This window comes from Eubalaena glacialis, chromosome 6 (genome assembly GCF_028564815.1).
Source record: "Eubalaena glacialis isolate mEubGla1 chromosome 6, mEubGla1.1.hap2.+ XY, whole genome shotgun sequence".
NCBI lineage: Eukaryota > Metazoa > Chordata > Mammalia > Artiodactyla > Balaenidae > Eubalaena > Eubalaena glacialis.
The window spans coordinates 62,252,047-62,274,497 of NC_083721.1; the positions used below are offsets into that span (position 1 = coordinate 62,252,047).

General features: G+C 35.0%; 1 protein-coding gene across 6 annotated transcripts in view; it reads right to left on the minus strand.

The window, feature by feature from the left end:
• Positions 1-22,451, minus strand: part of ZBTB20 (zinc finger and BTB domain containing 20) — a 795,186-nt gene that overhangs the window by 454,268 nt on the left and 318,467 nt on the right. For 4 of the 6 annotated variants that reach the window (XM_061193112.1, XM_061193108.1, XM_061193111.1 and 1 more), the window contains one exon: positions 11,850-11,923. The exons of the other annotated variants lie outside the window; for them this stretch is intronic. The gene's annotated coding sequence lies outside the window, so the exon portion shown is untranslated. The remainder of the gene's footprint in view (positions 1-11,849; positions 11,924-22,451) is intronic. 6 annotated transcript variants of the gene reach the window in all.

Consider the following 22,451-nt stretch of genomic DNA (forward strand, 5'->3'; position numbering starts at 1 on the left):
TCCTTCTCCCAGTCACTCCACCAAAGCTCAATGGCTATTTGAGCATTAAAAATGACCAGAATATTACACTATAGTAGCATCTGTAAAGAAAAAAAAAATTCTCAGCAAGAATATCATGTCACTCAAATTTGAAATGAAATCTCTTCATTATAAGAGATGCAACCATTAAAATTATTTCATTGATTAAAACTAAACAAACTAAAAAGGCAGGATATTGCAAGAGCACTTTTCCTTTTCTTTTTCTTTCTTGCCATTTTGGAAAACAAAAAGAATGGAAGAGAAATGAACAATAACCACCTAGAAACAAACACTTAATATTTTATACAAGTTTTGGATCTTGCTTTTATCCCTTGACATTATATAAGCATTTTCTTATCTGATTAAAATCTCTTCACAAACATTATTTGTCTTTCTAACAACACCTCTATTGTTTGTCACCTTTCTAGCTAGAGTGACTGTTCTGACCAGACTATTGAGGCTCAGGTAGGAGTCACATAAGATAAACAAGAATTCATGTTTTTTCTGCATAAATTCTTTAAACTGAAGGCATAGGGCAAAGAAGTGAACCTACAACTTTGCGCAAGCTTGCCATGATCAGCTGCCTTTTGACTTCTTCAGTCCCCTAGAGTTAAGAGACACAAAAGTAATTGCGAGCATATTCTAAAGGGAGTTTCCCACAACTGTAAATGGTTCACTCTGAGTCAGCACTCTCTAAAAGGAAGGAGTGGACAGCTGACTGGCTGGAAGTGCCAAGAAGACCCAACCCACCCAGGGTTGGACTCATAAGGGACCAGGGAAGATTTGTGCAGATGTAGAGAAAGTCTGGGGTACCAAAATATATTTTATTTTTTCCTTCATGCTTCCTAATCCCATAACCAATCACCTTCTTCCACTCTTGTACCCTCTCTCCTTTTTTTATTTGGGAGGAGGATATTCTTTCTTTCTCTTTATCCCTTCCCTCTCCCAGTCCCCCGATCCCTTTTTTTCTCTCCCTTCTTTTTCTTAAAGCCTTTATCATAACTGACTATAACATGAAGTAAAGTACATCTCTTTAGCTGTGGTTATTATACTACAACTTTCCTGTGTTTTTAATTTAGCTTATGGTACCTCTGCCCTTTATCCATAAAGGGTGAGTCATTGTCAGGACTACTCTATGATGGAATCTAGAATGTACTGATTCTGAGAAATACAGTACCTCAGATTGTGCAGTCCTCTCTTGCCTGATTCCAATTCAGATGTTCTGCCCATCTCATTGGCTGAAGTCTATTCAAGCATATTCTAAAGGGGACCTCTGATGTTTGTTTTTAACCTAAGGCTTCTGGGTCTGCTCCTTCAATTACTTAAACTTCTATGAATTTTCTGTTGGGAATATAGTCCTGAAAACTTATCTTGCAGAAGGTTTATTTATTTGTTTATTTTTCCTCAGTGAGTGAGAGAAATAGAAGTCAGAAAGTCTAGTGAGATTTACAACAGAAAGAGAAGAATAAGTCAGATCCAGCAAGGAATTTGGAAGTGAGCAGAAAAATTAATTGACCTGGGCCGAGGAGAGTTAGTGAGGGCTCTTGAAGAGGAGAGTGAGGAAAAGGTAGAGAAACATTGGGGGTATCTATAATGGAGAGATATATTGTGGATGAAAGAGATGACAAAAAAGAACATTAAGTTTTATTTTTTCTGCATTGCAGGTTATATATTCAGAGAAACTATAGTAAAGAATCAAATTACTTTTAATAACTTTTGCTTGCTCAACTATTATTCCTTTGTATGTGGTTCCAGTCATGAACCTGTATCATGAAAAGGCTCAGTTTTACATACACACACACACACACACACATTGTGCTTGTTAACAAGAACCAACACCATCATTTTTTTCATGTTTGTGTTCATATAAACACACAAATATATTTACTCATAAATATTTATTATCCTGAAAATTTGCTCTTTCACCTAATAAATTATGGTCATCCTTCCAGGTCGATAGCAATAGATATAATTCATTCTTTCCCTAATGGCTGTATAATCTTCAATAACAACTGTACATATCACATGGTATTCATGTAGTCAAATTAATGAATGCAGTATTCTTTTTTTAAAGCAAATTTTACTAAAATTTTACTAAATTTTTACACAGGATACTCAACAAACACTTACTGAATACCTATCTGGCGCCAGTTTTAGTGACTGAGAAAATTAGTTAATTACCCATGGTTCTTTCCTTCAAAAGAAAAAAAAAAAAATCAGTCCAATGTGGGAAGTAAAGCAGTTTAAAAATATTTTTTTAACTTGAGAGAATAAGAGAATTTATAATAAAGAATGGTTTAAAAATAAATCTTTAAAAGAAGTAATTTATCACCGGCAATTTATTCTTAGTCATTGTTTCCAATGTATGAACAGTACTTAGCAGCAACAGGGTACTTCTCTGTAAGGCAACTCAAGAAACAAACTAATTTCTAACCACTAAGAGCTCAGATAAAGCACCTTACTCCTGAGACCTCAAAGTGATTTATAATTCCACTAATACTTTTACTGTGATAGTAATACATGATATTTATGAAACATCTTTATTCCGTGGAACTCTAAATATCATTTGACTTCTTTGCATAATGTCTGTAAGATAGAGAAAAGTGTCCCCTACAGATAAGGAAAATGATCTTAACACAAAACTGTTTGACAATGCCTGAATCAAGTCTCTAGATAGTTAGCCCCTTGCTCCTTCCTCTCAATTACACTGGCTGTCTCTCTGGTGGTAACTGCAATGATTATGTGGATAGCATTATGTCATCAATCAGAGTCTTGTATAGCAGGATAGAGTCAGTTCTTATTAAAAAAACAAGAGCTTTTCATGCAAACTATTTCTCTGTCTGATAAAAGGACTTATACATAAAACTCTGCTGACAAGTTTTCTAGGTGAGATGAATCTAAGTTAACTAACTGAGCAACCAGTCTAATTGGTCCCTCCCACTTTCCAGTCCTACAAGAGGATAAGACAACTGTAGCGTTAAATGTGTAACCCAGGCTCACAGCTATTCCTGGCAGCCCTAATCCATAGAGGAAAACAGAACTCAGTAACAACAATGACAATGATAACAATGTTAGACATATACTGGTTATTGATTATTTAATAAAGTTTTACAATGTTCAAATAAGGTAAACAAAGAACAGTTCAGTAAAATTGTAGCAAAGATTAAGCAAATTTCATATGGTTAAGTTAATGCAATTGCAAATAAGAAAACGACTTTGTCAAAAATCTAAATCTTCTACTACTTGGTAACTATTATTTTCCTGTGTCTCTGAAGACATTTTATCATAAGAAGTTTATAACCCTGAGAATCTGATATTAATCAGAAGACTGACTTCATTCTGTATTCCATTTCTCATGACCTCCTGAAAGAATGTCAGTTCAGCATGGCCTCCTTCCTTTTCCAGTTGATTCAAAGAATGGTGCTTTCAAATTGCCATTTGGGATATATGAAGCGGTGCATTTGGAGCCAATGTGCTGCAACCTGAAGTGTAACACTCTTTATTGTTCTTGAGAAACGTGTGCCTAATTCCCTGGAAATTTACTGTTTCAAAGAGTCACAAGTCTCCTGATTGCTTCTCATCAGTCTTGAGGAGATTAGATAAGCTTCCTCCCTCTTACAAAAGCTTTTCCTTCATTCAAAATTCCTTTGAGAACAAAACACTGAACCAGAATTGGATTTTTAACAAAATATTATAATATTGTAGATAACATTTTTTTTTTTTTTTTTTCTCCTGAGGAGACCCAGCAGTTCAAAACATATACTAATGTACTTTCTGATTTAGGGCTACTAGCCACATATTGGAGGAGCAAGGCTGAGGTAAAAGAACAAAGTCCCTTCTGCGAAGCAGGAAGGATTTTTTTCACTGAGTTATTTTAGGAGACTTGAATGGACTGCTAAGGCTTTCACACAGAAAGACTTGGAAGTCAAACTCAAGAAATACAGAGGAAAAAACAAATGCAGAACTATAACAGGTAGGCATTTCTTCTAATTACCATAAACTTGTTATGCATACTGGTGCTATTCTATAGTGACAGATAGTTTTAGAATAATCGTTCAAGTGTAACAACAGTAGAAATGACCTCAGAAATGGAGGTATATACATGTGGTGTTGCAAAAGTTGACACGGAAGGAAATTCAGGATCATGTTTGCAGTAGGACCTGCCATCAACAAATGTTTCAAACCTCTCCCTCTTCCTCTTCTTCCATATTGTCTCTCTCCCTCTCTCTCTCCCTTACTCCTTCTTTCCCTCTCTATCTCCCTCTCCCTCTCCCCCTCTCTCTCTCTTTCTCTATCTCTCCTGCCCTCACCAAGTAGTTCATTTCTAATGTTTTCCTCAGTGGTCATTAGAAAACAACATTAACAATTGATAAATATGTTTGGATTTTCTGCTTTGCATTTTTTTTAGTAGCAGTAATGATGAGCACTTTTATTGACCTATATCTCTGATCAGGCTTATAAGGCTTCAATTAAGTTAGACTTGAGAAGGAAAATGTAAACCTTATTCTTTCTTATTGGTCTAATAAACACAATATTTTACTTCTTTCACTTTTCAAAGATGTTTTCAAGTATGATCAAGGTTAGTAGTACCATTGTCTGCGATATGATTGGGACCTTGGGCACAGACACACAGTGAGTCAAGATGATATAGAGATGAAAGACTAATGTCATGGATTTGACCAATCTTCCAGCTCTTCATTTCTGAAAGATGGAAAAATATATAGGGGCTCTATTTATTTCCAGGCAAGATGATATAACTTAACCATAAAAGCATCCTCTCAACATATTCTCTTTTTTCTTGGGAAATCTACGAGAGCATGTATTAAATTCTACTTTGCCATATAAGGAGTTGAGGTATGCAGACCATAGAATACTAGCATCAGGAGAAGAGCAGACTTGGAGGTGGGTGGAATAATGGAAAGAATACTTGGGGTCAGAGAGATCTGCGTTTGGATCCTGGCTCTGGGTTTTACTAAGATGTTGGGTGGCGGGGGGCTATTTAATCTCACTGTTCCTCAATTTCCTAAAATGTAAACTAAAGGTTATAATATTTATTTTGAGACACTGTTGTGAGAATTAAATGTAAAGAGCTTTATGCAGAGAGGGCACCTGCTAAACGTAACTTTTTTCTTTACCTTCCTAACTTTTTTCAAAGTTTTTCAGACATTCGGACTGTTAGAGAACTAATGGCCTCTGTGACCACATGACCTGAAGTGATAACAAAATGCAATAGATAAAAACACCAAACAGGAGATAGTACAGGGTTTGAATCAGTTAGGTCTGGCATCAATACAAAACTCACTTACTGGCTTTGCAATCTTGGACGTTACTTAATCTTTCTGGATCTCAGTGTTCTCATTATAAAATGGAAATTACTCCTGCTTTGCTGAGGGGCTGCTGAGGGTGGTAGCAAGGATTAGAGACAACTTTTATAAAGCATCTGGTACATTAAGTAAACAGATTGTGAGTAATATTTATTGTTCAGATTTTTATTAATTAAAATTTGTCTATAGATTCATCTCCTATACTTAATATTCCTTTTTCCACCCAAGACCTTGAAAGGGCTACAATAGGGGCTTTGATCACAGATTAGCTGGTTTGGCTGCGGTAATCTAGCTCTTAAGCATTAGAATTACAGTTCCAGCCCTGCCATTAACTATTTAACTGTATGACTTGAACAAGAATTCTAGGCCTAAATTTTGTTCATCTCCAAAATGAGGAGACTAGAATAAATAATTCCTAAGGTTCTCTGTAGACATAATATTTTGATTCTGGTGTCTTTTTACTGAGTTGCAACGGATAAGTACTCATATCTTTAGAGCTTAACCTACTTCTCTATGGTTTAATTTTCACATTCCCTCTACTCTATTTCTTCAATTGCAAAAGGGGATAATGTCTATCACTTTGCAAACAAACCAATACCTCTATTCTGATTTAGTGGCATTCCAGAATATTAATCATCATACTTTAAAACAGTCTGGATTGTTTTAATCCAGAAATTCAGTCATATTATAGGTAGTATTAATGAGGATAATGATGATTCATTTTCAAGGCTTTCTATGCCTCCAGGCCCCTGGCCATTGCACATGATAAAATACATCAAAATTAAAAATAAGATTAAGGTTTAACAGTTAAAAATACATTCTAAGAGTAAAACACAGTTTTGTACTCATTTCTACACTATACAACGAGCACTTAAAAATCAACAAAAATAACAGATTCATTAAACAACAACAGAATTTTAATAATTATTAACTAGAAAGGAAATAAAATTAACTTGACCTTATCTTAGAAGGTTGTCAGAGACCTATTTTGGTTATGCAGATGGGAAACATGTTGTGAACTATTAGACCTCTGTTTCAAAAGTCCAAGCCCTCCTCAAATTCAGAAGTAAACCTTCAGTGAGGATTCAAAATGAATATATAGATGCTATAAGCTTACGAATATTATGTACCTTTGAATTATCTTCATCTTGTTCTATTCTTAAGCTATTCTTCAATTAATATTTATTTACTCATTTACTTACTTTTTTTTGCATGTCTACTATGTGCTTTTCCAGGGTATTCAGAATAAAATCCAAATTCCCCACCCTGGCTACTTCTCTGACCTCACCTCCAGTCACTCTCCTCCTTTGCTTCTTTTGCTCTAGCTACTCTGGAATCCTTTTATTTCCTTGAATACACAGTTTGTCCTTGCCTCAGGGCTTTGTCCATGCTGTTTCTGTTGGGAGCTTTCTCCCCCTCTCAAACTTCCATCCCCACCCCAAATTCTTCACCTGGCTGATTCTTTCTGTCTTTCAACCCTCAACTTAAATGACACTTTCTCTAAGAATTCTTTCCTGAGCACCCAGTGGACAGTCAATAGATTTTCCCCACCCATTATTGTCTTGCATACCAATTAGCTCTTCCCATGGACTACAATTTGTAATTTTGTAATTATTTGCATACTTATTTGATGTCAGATTCCCTTAGAAGACTATAAATTTCATGAGACACTAAGGGATCGTTCCTTTATTCCCAATATTAAGCATGGCTGAATAACGAATTAATGATTCTATTGTGGTAGATTCTATAGGCTTAAGAAATATTAATAATTTAATATGGGCTCTATCCCTAAGAATTTGCTTTCTAGTTAAAAAAAAAAAAATAAAGCATGCCCATAAGTATTATTTAAAAATATAGAAAGTAATTCATGTCTCAAAAAATGTGTAGGATGGTGCTGTATTAGGCTTTTAGGCTGCTGTAACAAATTATTACAAACTTGTTAACTTATATAAATTTATTCTTTCACCATTTCGAAGACCAGAAGTCCAAAATGAGATTGTTGGCAGGGCTGCTACAGGTGCTAAGTGAGTTTGGTAGGTAGGGGAGAGTGGATTATTTCTGGCTAGGCCAGGGAGAGAAGGTTTCATGGAATAAATAGCATTTAAAGTAACCTGGAAGGATGGATTAGATTTGCATATGGAAAGACAGAATGATGGCCATTCCAGATAACAGAAACAATACTAATAAATGAGGGTGAGGAAATCTGGCCTGAGTGTATGGTATATTAAACCATAAAATTAAGTCAAAAATGGGGACAGAATTAGATTTTAGAGTGTCATGAATATTGGTTAGGCATTGTTTGGTAATTACTATAGAATATTTAAAGTTTTGTCTGAACAAAAGTGACATGATCTTAGGGCTCCTGCTTCATGAAACCTAATGGGGCAACAGTGTTTAGGATGAACAGGTCTCCCCTCCCTGTTTCTCCCGACTAGGAGATTAGTACAACCAAGAGAAGATGAAAACCTGACGAGGACAGAGATACCAAAAGAGGAGAATTACTGGCCATTTATGGGATACTTGGCGGGGATAGGAGAGGCAAGAATGAGATATTTTGAGCCAAGATGACCTGGAGAATTGGGGTGAAGAAAATTAGGATAGTCAAAAGAAGGATGATTTTTAACTAGGAGGATAATTACTTGATATATTGATTCTGAGAAACTGGTGTGATACCTATACAGTTGAAGATTTAAATAAGGAAACTGGAAATACAGTGCTGTAGTTTGGGACTTAAGATATAAATGTGTGCGCTATCAACAGTGAAATAAATGAAGTCATACAACCCTGCAAAACAGTGTCAAATCATGGGAAAAGTATGCATGTGGAGTTTGACAGACATATTCACATCCTATCTCAACCAATTAACTTTCGTATGACCTGGGACAAATTGCTTAATTCTTCCACTTTCTCGTTTGTAAAAAAAGGGGAAAATAATATTATCCCTTAGTCACGATTACCTGAGTTGAGTATTTAAAAGACCTATCATCTTTAGATCTGCTTTCATATTCTGGTGGCATGATTCCCAGTAAGACATATATTTATTTTTCAATTCATTATCTTAAAAATATGTAACATACTCTTTTTACAAACTTTTTTTTCTTTGATTCTATTTCTTAAAAGCATATTGACTGTGATCCTCTAAACTGATTTCATGACCTATGAATGAGTTGCAACCTATACTTTGGAAAACACTGGCCCTAACCAGCATTCTATACTCAGGTCACACCATTACCATTGTTTCCTCAACTTCCCTCTGCCTAGGCTGCTTGCTGATATGATATTATTCCTTGATGGTCCAGAATAAGTGATAACCATTTATTTCCTCTACTACACCCATAAAATACTTTGTCTATAAGAAAGATGTATCTGTTGTCCAACTACTACTCTGGTCTCTTTGGATTGCCAAATGACAGAATCCAATAAAGGAAACCTGAAATAAATTACCAGGGCAAGTAATTCATTTTAAATTATTAAAGTTTATTTCAATTTTTCCAGACCCTGAGAAACTTTTCTCTGATGGAAATGACTCCTGGCAACAATGACATTCTGACACCATGCCTGATGCACCCTCTTTGGGAAGTCTGAATTCCATGTCACAATGGCTGTGTTCAGATTACTGGTTTCATCTTGCCTGTAAGCCCAATTAAACTACTGATGTTTCTAATGGTCTTCTGTCCACTTTGTAAATCATCATAAAGAATATTAAACCAACCACATAAATTTGCCTCTGTGTGACTCAATGCACAACCAGAGGCACAATACCAAAATGCATAATAAAAAAATAACAATTTTTTGATAACAATAAATGCTTTTAGAATACCCTTTATATATGAATTTTGGACTAGTTGGTAGAGGGGACCACAGTTCAGTGGGTCTCATAAGATGAGCCTAAGGCAATTTGTTCCTCAGCAAACACAACTCAGACCCTGAGTGTAGAAGAAAGATCAAAGCCTCAGAGTCCAAAGTTGGGTTTACTCTCAGGCCTAGATGTCTGAGGATGATTCGCATTGGTGATCAGCATGGTTTGGGTAACCTGCATGCCCTACCCTGGGCCTCAATTTACTTATTCCAAAATGGGATGACTGGACTTTTATTTCTTATATCCTTTCTACCTGTAATGTTTGACGATGCTCTGCCCTTACATCCCTTTCACCTCAATCTTTTAATCTTAAAAAATGTGAAATGTGTTTATAAAGTTCTTTGATGTCCCTAAATGTTATTCAACATGATAACAGTACAATTCATGAAGCCTAAATTTTATCATTTTAGCTTTGCCTCAGAGGCCAAGTTTTATGAGAGCCTTAATTTGCACCACCAGAAGCTAATTTAATTACAATGAAGGGACCCCTTTTAGAAATAAATTAAAATTGGTGGAGGAGGGCAGATAACTTTATGCAAAAAAAAAAAAAAAAAAAAAAAACCAGGAAACTAAGCTTAGAAGGGGTCAAATTGTTCTGAGTTCTAAAGAATGCTGTGGTCTTATTTGTGCTGAGAAACTGGTCCTGGCTTTTGACGCACTGAAAGTAGAAGTTTCTAATGGCAACTACCCAAATCTCTGGACTCTTGACCCAATACCTTTTGTAACATTTGCCCCATTTTCTTGAAGCACAATCTACTGCATAGCAATTAGACAAACAGGTACAGAGTACCATCCATCCCAGAGTCAGGTAGATTTATCTTTGGAGACAACTTAAGTGTGTGGGATGTAAGACACAACTTAAACAGAAAACTAGTGAAGACCACTTCACAGACAAAAAGGATATGTATGAGTGGGCACTTCTCATTCTGCTCCGGTGAAAGAAGTATAAAGTCAAAGAGGAGAAAGACTAGGCGACTGATGCCTAATGTTATGTGGTAAACAGTAGGTTTGTCTTTGACAAATTCCTTTATAAATATCTTCCTGACTGTCAAAAACTTTATTCAACCCATCTTCACAATATTCTCTGAATGAATGACTCCTAAAGTTCTGACTTAAATTTTCTAATTGTACTAATAACAATAGCTGTTTCTTGATTACTACTATTATGCCAAGTACTGGGGATTATAAAAATCAATAAGAAATAGATCCTGATTTGAGAGACCTTACCATCTATGGTTTTCGACTGTGGTAGTTATGACAAAAATAACAATAACCATCATTTATTCACTCATACCATCCAGGCACTGTGCTCAGTGGGCAGCATATATAAGCTGCCAAAGTTCCCTCCAGTTCACCAGATACCCTGACAGTGAAGTGATCTTGCTCTGTCCATGCATCATCTCTCAAAGCAAAAAAAAAAAAAAAAAAAAGGACCTAACAGGAATTCAGACAATAGGCAGGGATATTTAAGCAACGTCAGAACTGTCTACAGTAAACATACAAGAACTGCAGTCAATAATGAAAGAGTGCAGTAAACCAAAGTGAAAATGGAAGAAATCATCTGAACCACCTTTAGTGTACTCTGTCGAGAGGAACTGTGACACTTTGAAAACCACGATGCAGTAAACCCCACATCCGGCATTCCAAGGACATAAGGAGATGAATGCTATTTAAGTGTTTTAAGACTCTCTAGCAAAAGACCTCATAACACATTAAATTGTGAAACTTAGGAAGACATCATAACCTTCTGGACTTCACTATGAAAATGTACATTTTGATCTAAAATTTAAAAAAAATAACACTGAATTTCCTTGTAGTATTTCATAACCTTTGAGTGCGGCATTAAAATGCTTTTCTTTTTTCCCCCACCAACTCTAAGCTTCTGTTTTCTTACCCTGGGCGTCTGAATCTTTTATATGCTTGGGTTCTATTCACTGCCTGTTATTCAGACATTGAAATCCCAAATGTTAATTGTTCTTCCAAGTACATTGACAAAACAGCAGCTAAATAAGGGTAGACCAGACTGTGGTAGACTCTGACATGCATTTATGGAACAATGGGGCTCTGAGAGACAGCCTTGTAGCTCACGGGAAGACATAAGATGTGCTATTTTGACTGCTTCATAGCAGAATGGGGAACACACGCACACAAGGGAATTATGCATTTTACTTAGTTTTGCCCAAAGTCCTCAAAGCAACAGAATCTTGTGATGTCATCATGAACTTTCTTTCTCTCCATTTACATTGACACAAAGGCTAAAAATTTCTAATGACATCACAAAGGAAAAAGGAACCTACTTTGATTCCATAAGAAATCTGTTACCTTCTAAGAGACTTGTACCAAAATGTAAGAATCCTTCCTGACAGGGTGTATGTCACTGTGCTGATGCACGGTGGGTGACACCCTCCCTAATGCAATTCAAGCCAGCCAAAAGAAAGGATTCACAATTTAGGTTGGATAAAAAAGACATACTGAATATTGAGCCTTACAAATTTTCTTTTTTTAAAGAAGGAAATCATTTAAACATGTATTTCTTCAGGGATATTCAAATTTTTACTGATGTCTGGTTACTATGTTACCAATATTTTTGTCCTTTTTTTGAGTTGGTCACAAAAACACAGAGGAAGGTAGAGGAAGCTTTCACTTACAAGAATGCAGTGCAGCTCAATCTTTTGTTTTTAAGGTGCAGTGATTTCAGTCTCTAAATGTAACTTCAGGCAGTCTGAAAAGAAACAGGTTAAAATCTCTTTCAGTTATAATTGGTATTTCAGATTTAATTAAAAATTAAACTTTCATAATGTTTCACCATCCAAAGCAATGCATTATCAGTCAAGCGTGGCATTTTTTTTTCCTAAGGAAAAAAAAAAAAAAAACTCTCTTCCCAGAGTCGTTTTTTTAATGAAAAGAAAAGGATCTAAAGAGGAAAAAAAAGCAATTCTGAAAAACAAAATATGCCGCCATGTTAAGTACTTCATAATGATATGACTAGAAGCTCAGTGCTTCTGAATTCTACCTATATTCTGATTTTTAAAAAACTCCTAAATAATTCCAAAGCCTCAAGATTACATAAAATGTTATTTCAGAGAAAAAAGAAGAAAATCTACAATCTGAATACACATATTAAAGGGAAATATAACGTCAAATAAAATTGGAAAAAAATGTTACATCTACTACTTTCAAATGACTGAATTGGTGGTGGGGCAAATGGTGAAGTAGAGGTAAAGGAACATATTTAGCAATACAAATGCCCACTGCAAGGTATTGTGGGTTTAGTGCACTCCAGACCACATCATACTGCATAGCTAGTCACATGCAGCACTGCTATTTGAAGCAACATGGGAAGACCATCAGGGTTTGAACCAGCCTTCTTGATTTAAATAACTGTGAACGCATTTAAAAAATACCTATTTTTAATCTTTGAATTAAGAGTCCAGGCATTAAAATAAAAGTATGTCATAAATACTTGGGCTTAAAATGTCATACTAATTTTTTCAATCCTTTCTTTCTTAATACAACACCATCTATGAATAAGATAATAGTTAAAAAACAGACTGGATTAAGTCATCCCTATTTTTAGCTTCAAATAACTGACACAACAGGTTTAGAAAAACATAGCTTTTTAGTGTAAAATGGAGATAGAACAATTATCTTTCTTTTACTTTATAGCATGGCAGTACATTTTTTATATATTTGTAGCACTAAATATGGTATGTTTATGTCCACCTTCCTATTAATGCAAGGTAATATTTTAATATCACCATATATGAGACTATGATCATAGATCAGCCCTGAAATTGCATCTGTTTTTAGAAAATGCATCTAGTTCTTACCTGTGAATTCTATTTTCTTTTTCTCTTGTATTATACAGAGGAATATTTTGGGTATTGCGTCTATTTGATGCATATAGATTTTAAGTTCAAACTGGCTTAAATCCACTAGGTCTATCCATGAATGGATCCAAAAAAAAAAATCACTGACATTGACTAACTAAACTTTTCCCCTGCTTCTCACATGCCTGAATTAGACTAAAAATGCACCAGTGTAAAGACAGAAATTATGGAGGCGTCACCAGGGACAACTGACTGAGAGGAGGGGAGTTCACATATTTCCTTATAAGGCAACAAAACATTCATAAAAGAAACTGACAAAAATAACTCATGCTCAGAAATAATAAGGAATAACAATAATCCCCAATAAATGATTCAGAAATATAAAAACTGCTCACCTCTATATAAATCTGAATCACCAATTGGTATTGTTCTACTCACCGATCACATATGGTTAGTGAAACGGATTCAACTGTCTAGTTCAGACAAGAAAGGGTGATAGAAACTAGGCTGCATATTTATATATAAACTACTTAACTGACAACTAGCAGTTCAATTTAATCAGTCAGATTTCCTTTTCCTTAATTCACCAGATGTTGAGTGAATTGAACTTTTAGTTCAAAACAATAAAGCAGTTTCTACGAATAGAAAGTCAAGTTACATTCTCCTCTTCTCATATCATTCCTCTTTCTCTTCTTTGACCTTTCTCTTCCCTTCTCTATCTCTGCCTGTTTCTTCCTTACTTTCACTTTCTTCCTTATTTATTTTCTCCCTCTCTCTTCTCTCTTTTTTTTTCCGCCTTGGTGAGGGTAATGAAGCTCAAAAATAACATCTTGTATCCTGTTGAGGGAAACTTGGTCACAACTATCCTTCCAGATGACAAATTCATTCTTAAATGTCTGCTTCCCAATCCAAAGAAAACAGAGCAATTGAGAAAATAGAGATGCAACATCACTTAGCACTACCAACACCACCACTTTTAATTCCCATGTTACATTCATCACAAGGAGGACTGGAGTTGATTTACGTTATCCCCTAACCTCAAATAGGACCACAAATAAGACTAATAACAGGACCATTTTGTGGCACTCAGGCAAACGGCTGGGCAAAACAGATGGATCTTACTTTGCGCCAGGACTCAAAAAATGCAGTCGCCAACACACTGTTGGCGACTACATATCTTGGCCCAAGGATGGACCTGGAAGTGGGACCAGTTGTCTTTGATATGAATACTGTTCCTATTCATATCTGCCTCATGAGAAATCATTAGCTCTGTTCCTATGTAGTGGGGTTAAGTATTGGGTAGAAACTCTTTGGAAGATTGATCATCGAGAAAGTGAAATATTCTGAAGGCATGTCAGATTAGATTAAGGAGCAGAGAAGTTAGGACTAGGACCTTATTTTTGGCACTACTGTCTACTTTTCAACCTCCTGTTTTTTTCAAGTTCAGTACTGTACACTGAACGCACTTTTAAAATACTAGATTTCCAGAGTATGTGTCATCAATAAGAATAACTTGCTGCTGACGTTTTGGGTTCCAAAATCTGTTAAAATTTTTTCAAGTTATCCAGATCAACCTCAGTCATTATTAAAACTGACCACCAATGTCAGACTTCTTTAATCAAGACAGAACTATGTAAGGCTTTATAGAATACACCCAGTGATACACTGGGGAACAGCTCAGTAATCAATGCAAATTACAAAGCCCGGAAGAATGCTTCTCTTGGCAGAGACTATTTAGCAAAAGAGTTGTACATTCTGCACTAGTTAAAGATTCTGAATGGCTTTCCAGAGAAGTAGCAAATGCATTATATTACAGTAACCCATCCTGTAAGTCTTCAAGGCCAAAAAACAAAGCCCCAGACAATAAAAAACTGAAGGGGGGTGAGGAACTATAGATCTTAGTATTGATTAGGAACAAAGGACTGCTTCTGACCACACTCTACTTTTTAAAATCCTCGCATAGGTAGGAGTTTTAGGTATCACCAGGTCACAGAACTTCAAGGAAAGAGCAACAAAGCACTCCAGTTTAGGAAGTCTGTGCTAATACAGGCAATTCTCTTAATGCTTTCCCAACTATTCAGCACCGACTGTATCTTGCTCAGATTGTTTTTGAGAGTTCACTCACCTCTCTATGATTTATTCATTCTGACACTGTTCAGATTTGATTTTTAACAGACAAGCCCTGTTTGTGGTCAACATAGAGACCAAATTATAATGTTTTAATTATTTCTCTTAGTCTTTTTTTTTTTTTCCTTTTCACTTACAACTTTTCTTATTGTGAAATATTTCAAATATATGCAAGAGCAGAGAGTATAGTAAAATGAACGCCCCTCCCCCCGCAAAGAAAAGAATTCCTATGTACATTGCTTTATTGCACTTTATAGATACTGCATTTTTTACAAATTGAAAGTTTGTGGCAACCCTGCATCAAGCACTTCTACCAGTGTCATTTTTCCAACAGCATTTGCTCACTTCATGTCTCTGGTAATTATATCTTGGTAATTCTTGCAATATTTCAAATTTTTCATTATTATTTTATTTGTTATGGTGATCTGTGATCAGTATCTCTGATGTTACTATTGCAAAAAGACTACAACTAGCTGAAGTCTCAGATGATGGTTAGCATTTTTTACCAATAAAGTATTTTTAAATGAAAGTATGTACATACATAATGCTATTGCACACTTAATAGACTACAGTATAGTGTAAACATAACTTTATATGAATTGTTGAAACCAAAAGATTTGTGTGACTTGCTTTATTGTGGTGGTCTGGAACTTGAACCTTAATAATTCTGAAATAGGCTTGCATATAGAAATACAATTCACTTGTGTATAATGCTCTTGTACCCAGCGAGCTTGCTGAACTCATTTATTAGTTTGTGTGTATGTGTATGCATTCCTTAATATTCTCTACATACTTATGATATTTTCTGCAAATAGAAGTTTTACTTTTTACTTTCCAATCTGGATGCCTTTGATTTCTTTCTTTTCTGTCTGTTTCTTTCTTTTTTTTTCTTTCCTTGCTTTATATCCTCTTTTTCTTTTTATTTATTTATTTTTCTTACCTTTCTGTACAGAAACTCCAGTACAATTTTGAACAGGAGAGGTGAGATCTGACAACCTTGCCTTGTTCCCAATCTTAGAGAAACCCGTCAGTTTTTCATCATTAAGTATGATATTAGTTGCAGGTTTTTTCATAAGTGCCCCTTATTTAGGTACAGAAGTTCTATTCCTAGTTTGTTAAAAGTTTCTGTCACAAATGCATATTGGATTTTCTCAAAATTTTTTTGTGTATCTATTGCCACAATAGATACACATATAGATACAATATACATATAGATACAATCGATATAGTCATGTGGTTCTCTCCTTTATTCTACTAATATGTTATATTACATGAATGGATTACTGGATGTTAAACCAATCTTGCATTACTAGGATAAATCTTACTTGGTCAGGGTGTAAATAATATTAGATTGCTGTACTTAGGTTTGTGAATATTTTGTAGAGGATTTTTGTTTCTATATTTATGAGGAATACTGGTTTATTTTCTTATGATGTCTTTGTCTGGATTTGGTCTCAGGGTAATACTGTTCTAATAGAATGAACTGAAAAGTGTTCCTTCTTCCTCCATTTTTGGAAAAGTTTGTGAAAAATTGGTATTATTTCTCCTTTAAATATTGGCTAGGATACAGTGAAGTCATTTGCATCCAGACTTTTCTTTGTGGGATGACTTAGTTAATAATTCTATCTTTTTACTGTTATAGGTCCATTTAGATTTTCTGTTTCTTCTTGAATCAGTTTTGGTAATTTGTGCATTGCTAGAAGTGATACCATTTTCTCTAAATTGTCTAATTTCTTGGAATATATTTGTTCATAGTATTACATTTTAATCTTTTAAATTTCTATGGGTTTGGTAATGTCCCCTTTTTCACTTCTGACTTTGGTAATCTGTTATGTCCTCTCCTTTTTCCTTGGTCAGTCTAGCTAAAGATCTGTCAATTTTGTTGATCTTTTCTAAGAATCAACTTTTGGTTTCATTGATTTTCTCTATTATTTTCTTGTTATATATTTCATTGTTTTCTGCTCTAATCTTTATTATTTCCTTCTACTTTAATTGAGTTTTGTTATATAGTTATACCATATCTATGTTTACCTACATAATTATATTATCAGTGCTACTTATCTCTTTGGGTGTATTTTAATTACTGTTTGCTGTCATTTCTTTTCAGCCTAAAGGATTTCTTTTAGTATTTCTTGTAAGGCAGGTCTGCTAGCAGCGAATTGCCTCAATCTTTATCCTACAATATCTTTATTTTACCTTCACTTTGAATAGTTTTGCTGGATATAAAATTCTTGATTGTCATTTTAAAAAATCTTTATTTCCTTCAGCCTTTGAATATGTTATCTCTCTGCCTTCTGACTTTAAATGTTTCTGATGAGAAGTCAATTGTTAATCACAGTGGTGTCCCCTGTATCGAATTTCTTTTTCTCTCTTGCTGCTTTCAAGCATTTCTCTTTCTCTTTGGCTTTCTAAGTTTGGCTATGATGTGACTATGTATGGATTTTTCATATTTATGATACCTGGAATTTGTTGAGCTTCTCAAACATGTAGATTAATGTTATTCATAATATTTGGCAAATTTTTGGCCATTGTTCCTTCCAATATCTTTTTTCTTCTCTTTCTTTCTTTTCTCTCCTCCTTCTCTCCCATTACACATGTTGGTATGCTTGATGGTTTCTCACAGATCTCTGAAGCTCTACTTTCTTCATTATGTTTTTCTCTTCTTCAAATTGGATAATTTCTACCGATTAATTTCAAGTTCACTGATTTTTTTCTTTTGCCATCTCAAATCTGCTGTTGAGTCCCTCTAGAATATTTTTCATCTTAATTAGTGTACTTTTTAACTCCAGAATTTTTGTTTCTTTTTAAAATAATTTCTATCTTTATATTAATATTCTTTATTTGAATAGTAATTACAGTAATACTTTATGTAATTATTTAATATGATTTCCTTACTTACTCAAACATATTTGTAGTAGCTCCTCTCAGGTCTTTGCTAAATTCACCTTCTGCTTTCCCCCACAACCTGGAGATAGTTTCTGTTGACTGCTTTTTTTTTAACTGGGTGTGGATTAAACTCCTGTGTCCTTACATGTCTCAAAAATTTTTTCTTGAAAATTGACATTTTATACAATATATTATAGTAGTTATGACTTCTGATTTTTCCCTCTGGGGGTTTCTGCTGTTTTTGCTATTTATGTGTTTGTTTGTTTAGAGACTTACCAGTCTAATTCTTTGGAATCTGTCTCCCTCATACTGTTCAGCTGCTGATGTCTCTGGTCAGTTTTTATAATTCCTATTTTCATTTCTTAGCTAAGACTTGCCCCTGTGTCAGCACAATTTGCAGTTTATATCCAATGACTGGTCAGAAGTTGTACTCAAACAACTTAGGCCAATAAGCTAACACCCTTTGCTGATGAATATATGCATGGGTTGGGGAATTCATTCAAAGTTCAGTCAGCTTACAAGTCTTCCTTGCCTCTTACATTCCACTGGGCTCTCCCTTATCTCCTCTTTGCACTAGGCCTTAGGGTCAGTCTGGGGTATGTGGATATCTTGGACCTTCTCTGATCTTCCCTGAAACATGTATGCAGATTTCCAAACCACCAGAGATATGTGTTAGTTTCATCAAGGCTCAATATGGCAGTCTCCTCATCCAATTCTCCTTGTTAAATTTCTGGCTAATATGCCAGTCTATTGCCTGCCCCAACCTGAACTGCAATCTGAGGCTAGCTGTGATGTTTACACTTCCTTTTTGTTTGCTGCTGAGACTGCTACTGTTTTGACAGCACCCAGGGGCATGTGGTTTTTCAGCTTGATGTTCTATTCCATCAAGTCAGCCCCTTTCAGCAGTGAAGGTGTGGATATTCATGGCTCACCCTGCCCTGATGGAACTATTGTGCCAGTGGAGTTTGGGGAGGGGTAAGGAGAGGAGGTAGTCCCAGCTAAAACACCAGACCCCACTTATGTCTGTTGTCTCACAATAATCTTTAATGTGGCACCTTTTACTCTCAAAAACATCCAATTTAGGTGATAAAATTTATAGTCTCCTTCTACATAGTGATCATAAACTACTTACGGTATTCCTTCAACAAATGCCCACTGCCTAATTCTTTGCCTTGTAATGCAAGAATCAGAGGCCCAGCTGCACGGGGGGTGTGTGTGGGTGGGTGAGGAGGTCCAACTGCTACTGAATGAAAGTTTCCATGATGGTTACATGTGTACAGAAAATCCTCTACAGCTCTAGAAAGTACAAACATTTTGGGGGATTAAGAATATCTGTCAATTCTGAAAATCCTTAGTTGGGTTGGGCCATGAGAATTGGGAGGTGGATGGAGGATGAGGATGAGGGTGCCAAACTTCTCCCATCAGAGAGAAATAATTTTGCCTTACTTTACAGATCTAAGAAGAATCACTCAATGAGAAGAGGTAAAATTATGTGGTTTATAAAGGATTTCTAGGAAATTTAGAGCTTGAATCAGCCGAAATAAACCCATTCCAAGTCACTGTGGAGAACATGTTATCTAGACTTAATCTTACATAAAATAGTAGCTCAGAGATCTCACTAAAGAGGTCCAAATACTTACTTGGATCAGTTTAGTATTTACCAAATTGTTCCTTCACGGTTTCCTGTCCCTCTCAGTTTATATCTACTCAGGAACATACTAAGGTGATGCACTCCTCTGGGAGCTTAAATAACTCTTGCAAATCAGAAAGTTCCCATGTAGAAATAGGGAGTAATAAGCACTTTAGAAACGATTTTTGCTTTACATGATGATCCACAATAAAATTCCCTTGAGAGATTCTCCTAGAGCATTTAAATTATGAATAGATTTACAAAATCACTCCTATCACATAAAATGAGATAAACATGTAGTATCTGCTTCTAGGAATTTTCAAAACTGTTTTTTTCTTTTTGTTCTTCAAAAAGACTTAAAGGATTGGGAAAATCAGTAAACTTTGTGCAGTAGAAATTCAGAACGTATGATGCATTAACTTCGAATATCTTACTGATATTTTTGGATCAACATTATGCTTCACAATTTACAAAGTACTGAAGAAATCAAAGTATTCACCAAACTTCATCTAATTAAAATGTCATAGCAATTCACCTTTAACCAAGGAATGTGTAACAGTAAATATTACTATTTCTATTTGGAAAACAAGGAATCTAATCCATGAAACAGAACATGTAAACATCACATAAATTGCTTAATGACGTGAATAAGTCTGCTGATGGAGTATATGATGAAATTCCATCACCTTGTAGCATGAGATTATCAATTAGGCAATATCCAGGCTGTGACAAAGAACAAACTTGGAACCTGCATCTTCCATTTTGTGTATATTAGAGCAGAATCAAAATAAATGTTTAAAGAGATTTTTTTTTGTCCTATGAAATGATACTTCTCCAGCTAATCTCTCAGGTAAAGTGGGTAGACATTTTTTAGCTGTGTGTTTTTGTTAGGCTTTTCAATTTCTGTAAAAGAATTTAAACACAACCCCTAACTTGACTACTATTTCTGCCCTTAATTAACAAAGAATAGCTGTATTCCAAGTGTTTTCCAATAGTACAATCTAGAATTCACAGTCATCCAATAGCAATCAAAGGCCTAACTTAGAGAAATAGTATATATAGGAAACTGTCTGAAGGATGTGCAGTCCTTTCATTGGAATTCAGCATCTAGATATATTCTAAAATCTTCCTTTGAGTTATACCAGAATGGAGTGTATCATCTATCTGGTCTGTATTTTATGAGACTGAGAATACCAAATTGTACATTACTGAAATGTTATCAATCTATATTGAGGGCCACAAGAGTAGAAGTGTACCTATAAAATATTCTTTGTTTCTCATGAAAGTGAATATTGATCATGATATTCATAATAAAATACAGGGATCCCTTTATATACTTAAGGGTATCAGAGGAAGATATTTCTTTCTAGTCTTAATATCGGCAATGTATTTCTTCAAAACATATGATAAGAATCTTACTTGTAAACATATGTAAGATACTATCTAGGGTGCTTTTTTATATATAGGTCTAATTCTTGCCCTCTTCTCATGTTTTTCCCTTGTTTACCCATTTCAGTTTTCATTTATTTCATTTATATTATATACTTCACTTAAATTTTATTTAATTTCATTCACAATAAATATATATATGTGTGTGTGTATATATATATACATATATATTTATATCGTATACCTATGTATCCCTTTAAACCATCTTTATTTCTTTTTGGAACAAAGACATGTCCATCTGCCTCTCTGTCTTCTTATCTACCTTTTCATATACCAAGTCATCTAAAGTTACTAGAGGATACCCCAAAATTTAGATGTAATTTCAAAATGTCAACCTAGTTCTTCTAGGAACTGGACTTGATAGACTTATTTATACTTTTGTGGTAACTTCATTTTCTTCTACCCTCAATGCTATTCAAATCAGATGTCTGAAGCAAAGTAATAGACTTGTATCGTGAGGGTCCAAGACTAAATTAAAGCTAAGATAAGCATCTTTTTGCTAACTCATCTAAAGGTGATTCTTGGCTTTCTATGAATAGAATAATTTGGAACCTATGGAGCAACAGTAGCTATTTTCAAATCATTAATAAAGCATATAAAATAGGGCAGTCATGACTGACTGTGCAGGTTGTGCCCTGTACAAGGGCTCCCAGTACAGTGGTGTGTTCCAATTTAGAAGCCATACTCCCTGGCCCAAGCTACATCACCTGGAACAGGGTTTCCTTTAATAATTTGCACAAAGGTGCAACCTCTTCCTGAGTTGTTCTAAACCTCTGTACAAGTAACAGAAGCCCTCTATAACATGTTTCTATAGTATTTCTAACAAAATATAATTAATTGCATTGATATTTAGCCAGCTTTCTAGCTGTTACATGTTACATGAATGTTTGGGTAAGCCTGCTAGTAATGACCTCACCACCTGAGTTTGAGTCTACATGACTTGGACTAAGCAATGCTTCAAAAACAGAATGTTAGTTATAAGTACAGATCTACTCAGGGAGACTGACTCTGAAACAGAATAGGAGGAAAAGGATGCTCCTAATATTGTCTTTCTTTGTAGGAAACAACATATCTTATATCAGATCATATTCTCAACATACTAAAGGCTTTTCTTCTGAAGTAGAGTTGAGAAGTGGGTACAGAGCATAATGTTATTCATATTATTATTATCTCATTGATTAAATTGTCTCCAGTTTAGAATTTTCAAGCAATGAGAAAAGTGACTTTAAAAAATCTTCAATAAGTTTTGCAACAATGGATTATTTGTATAATGGAGTACTTTGCCCTTAAATTTAGCTCGTGGTTTTCTCTCTCCCTGGGAAATTTTA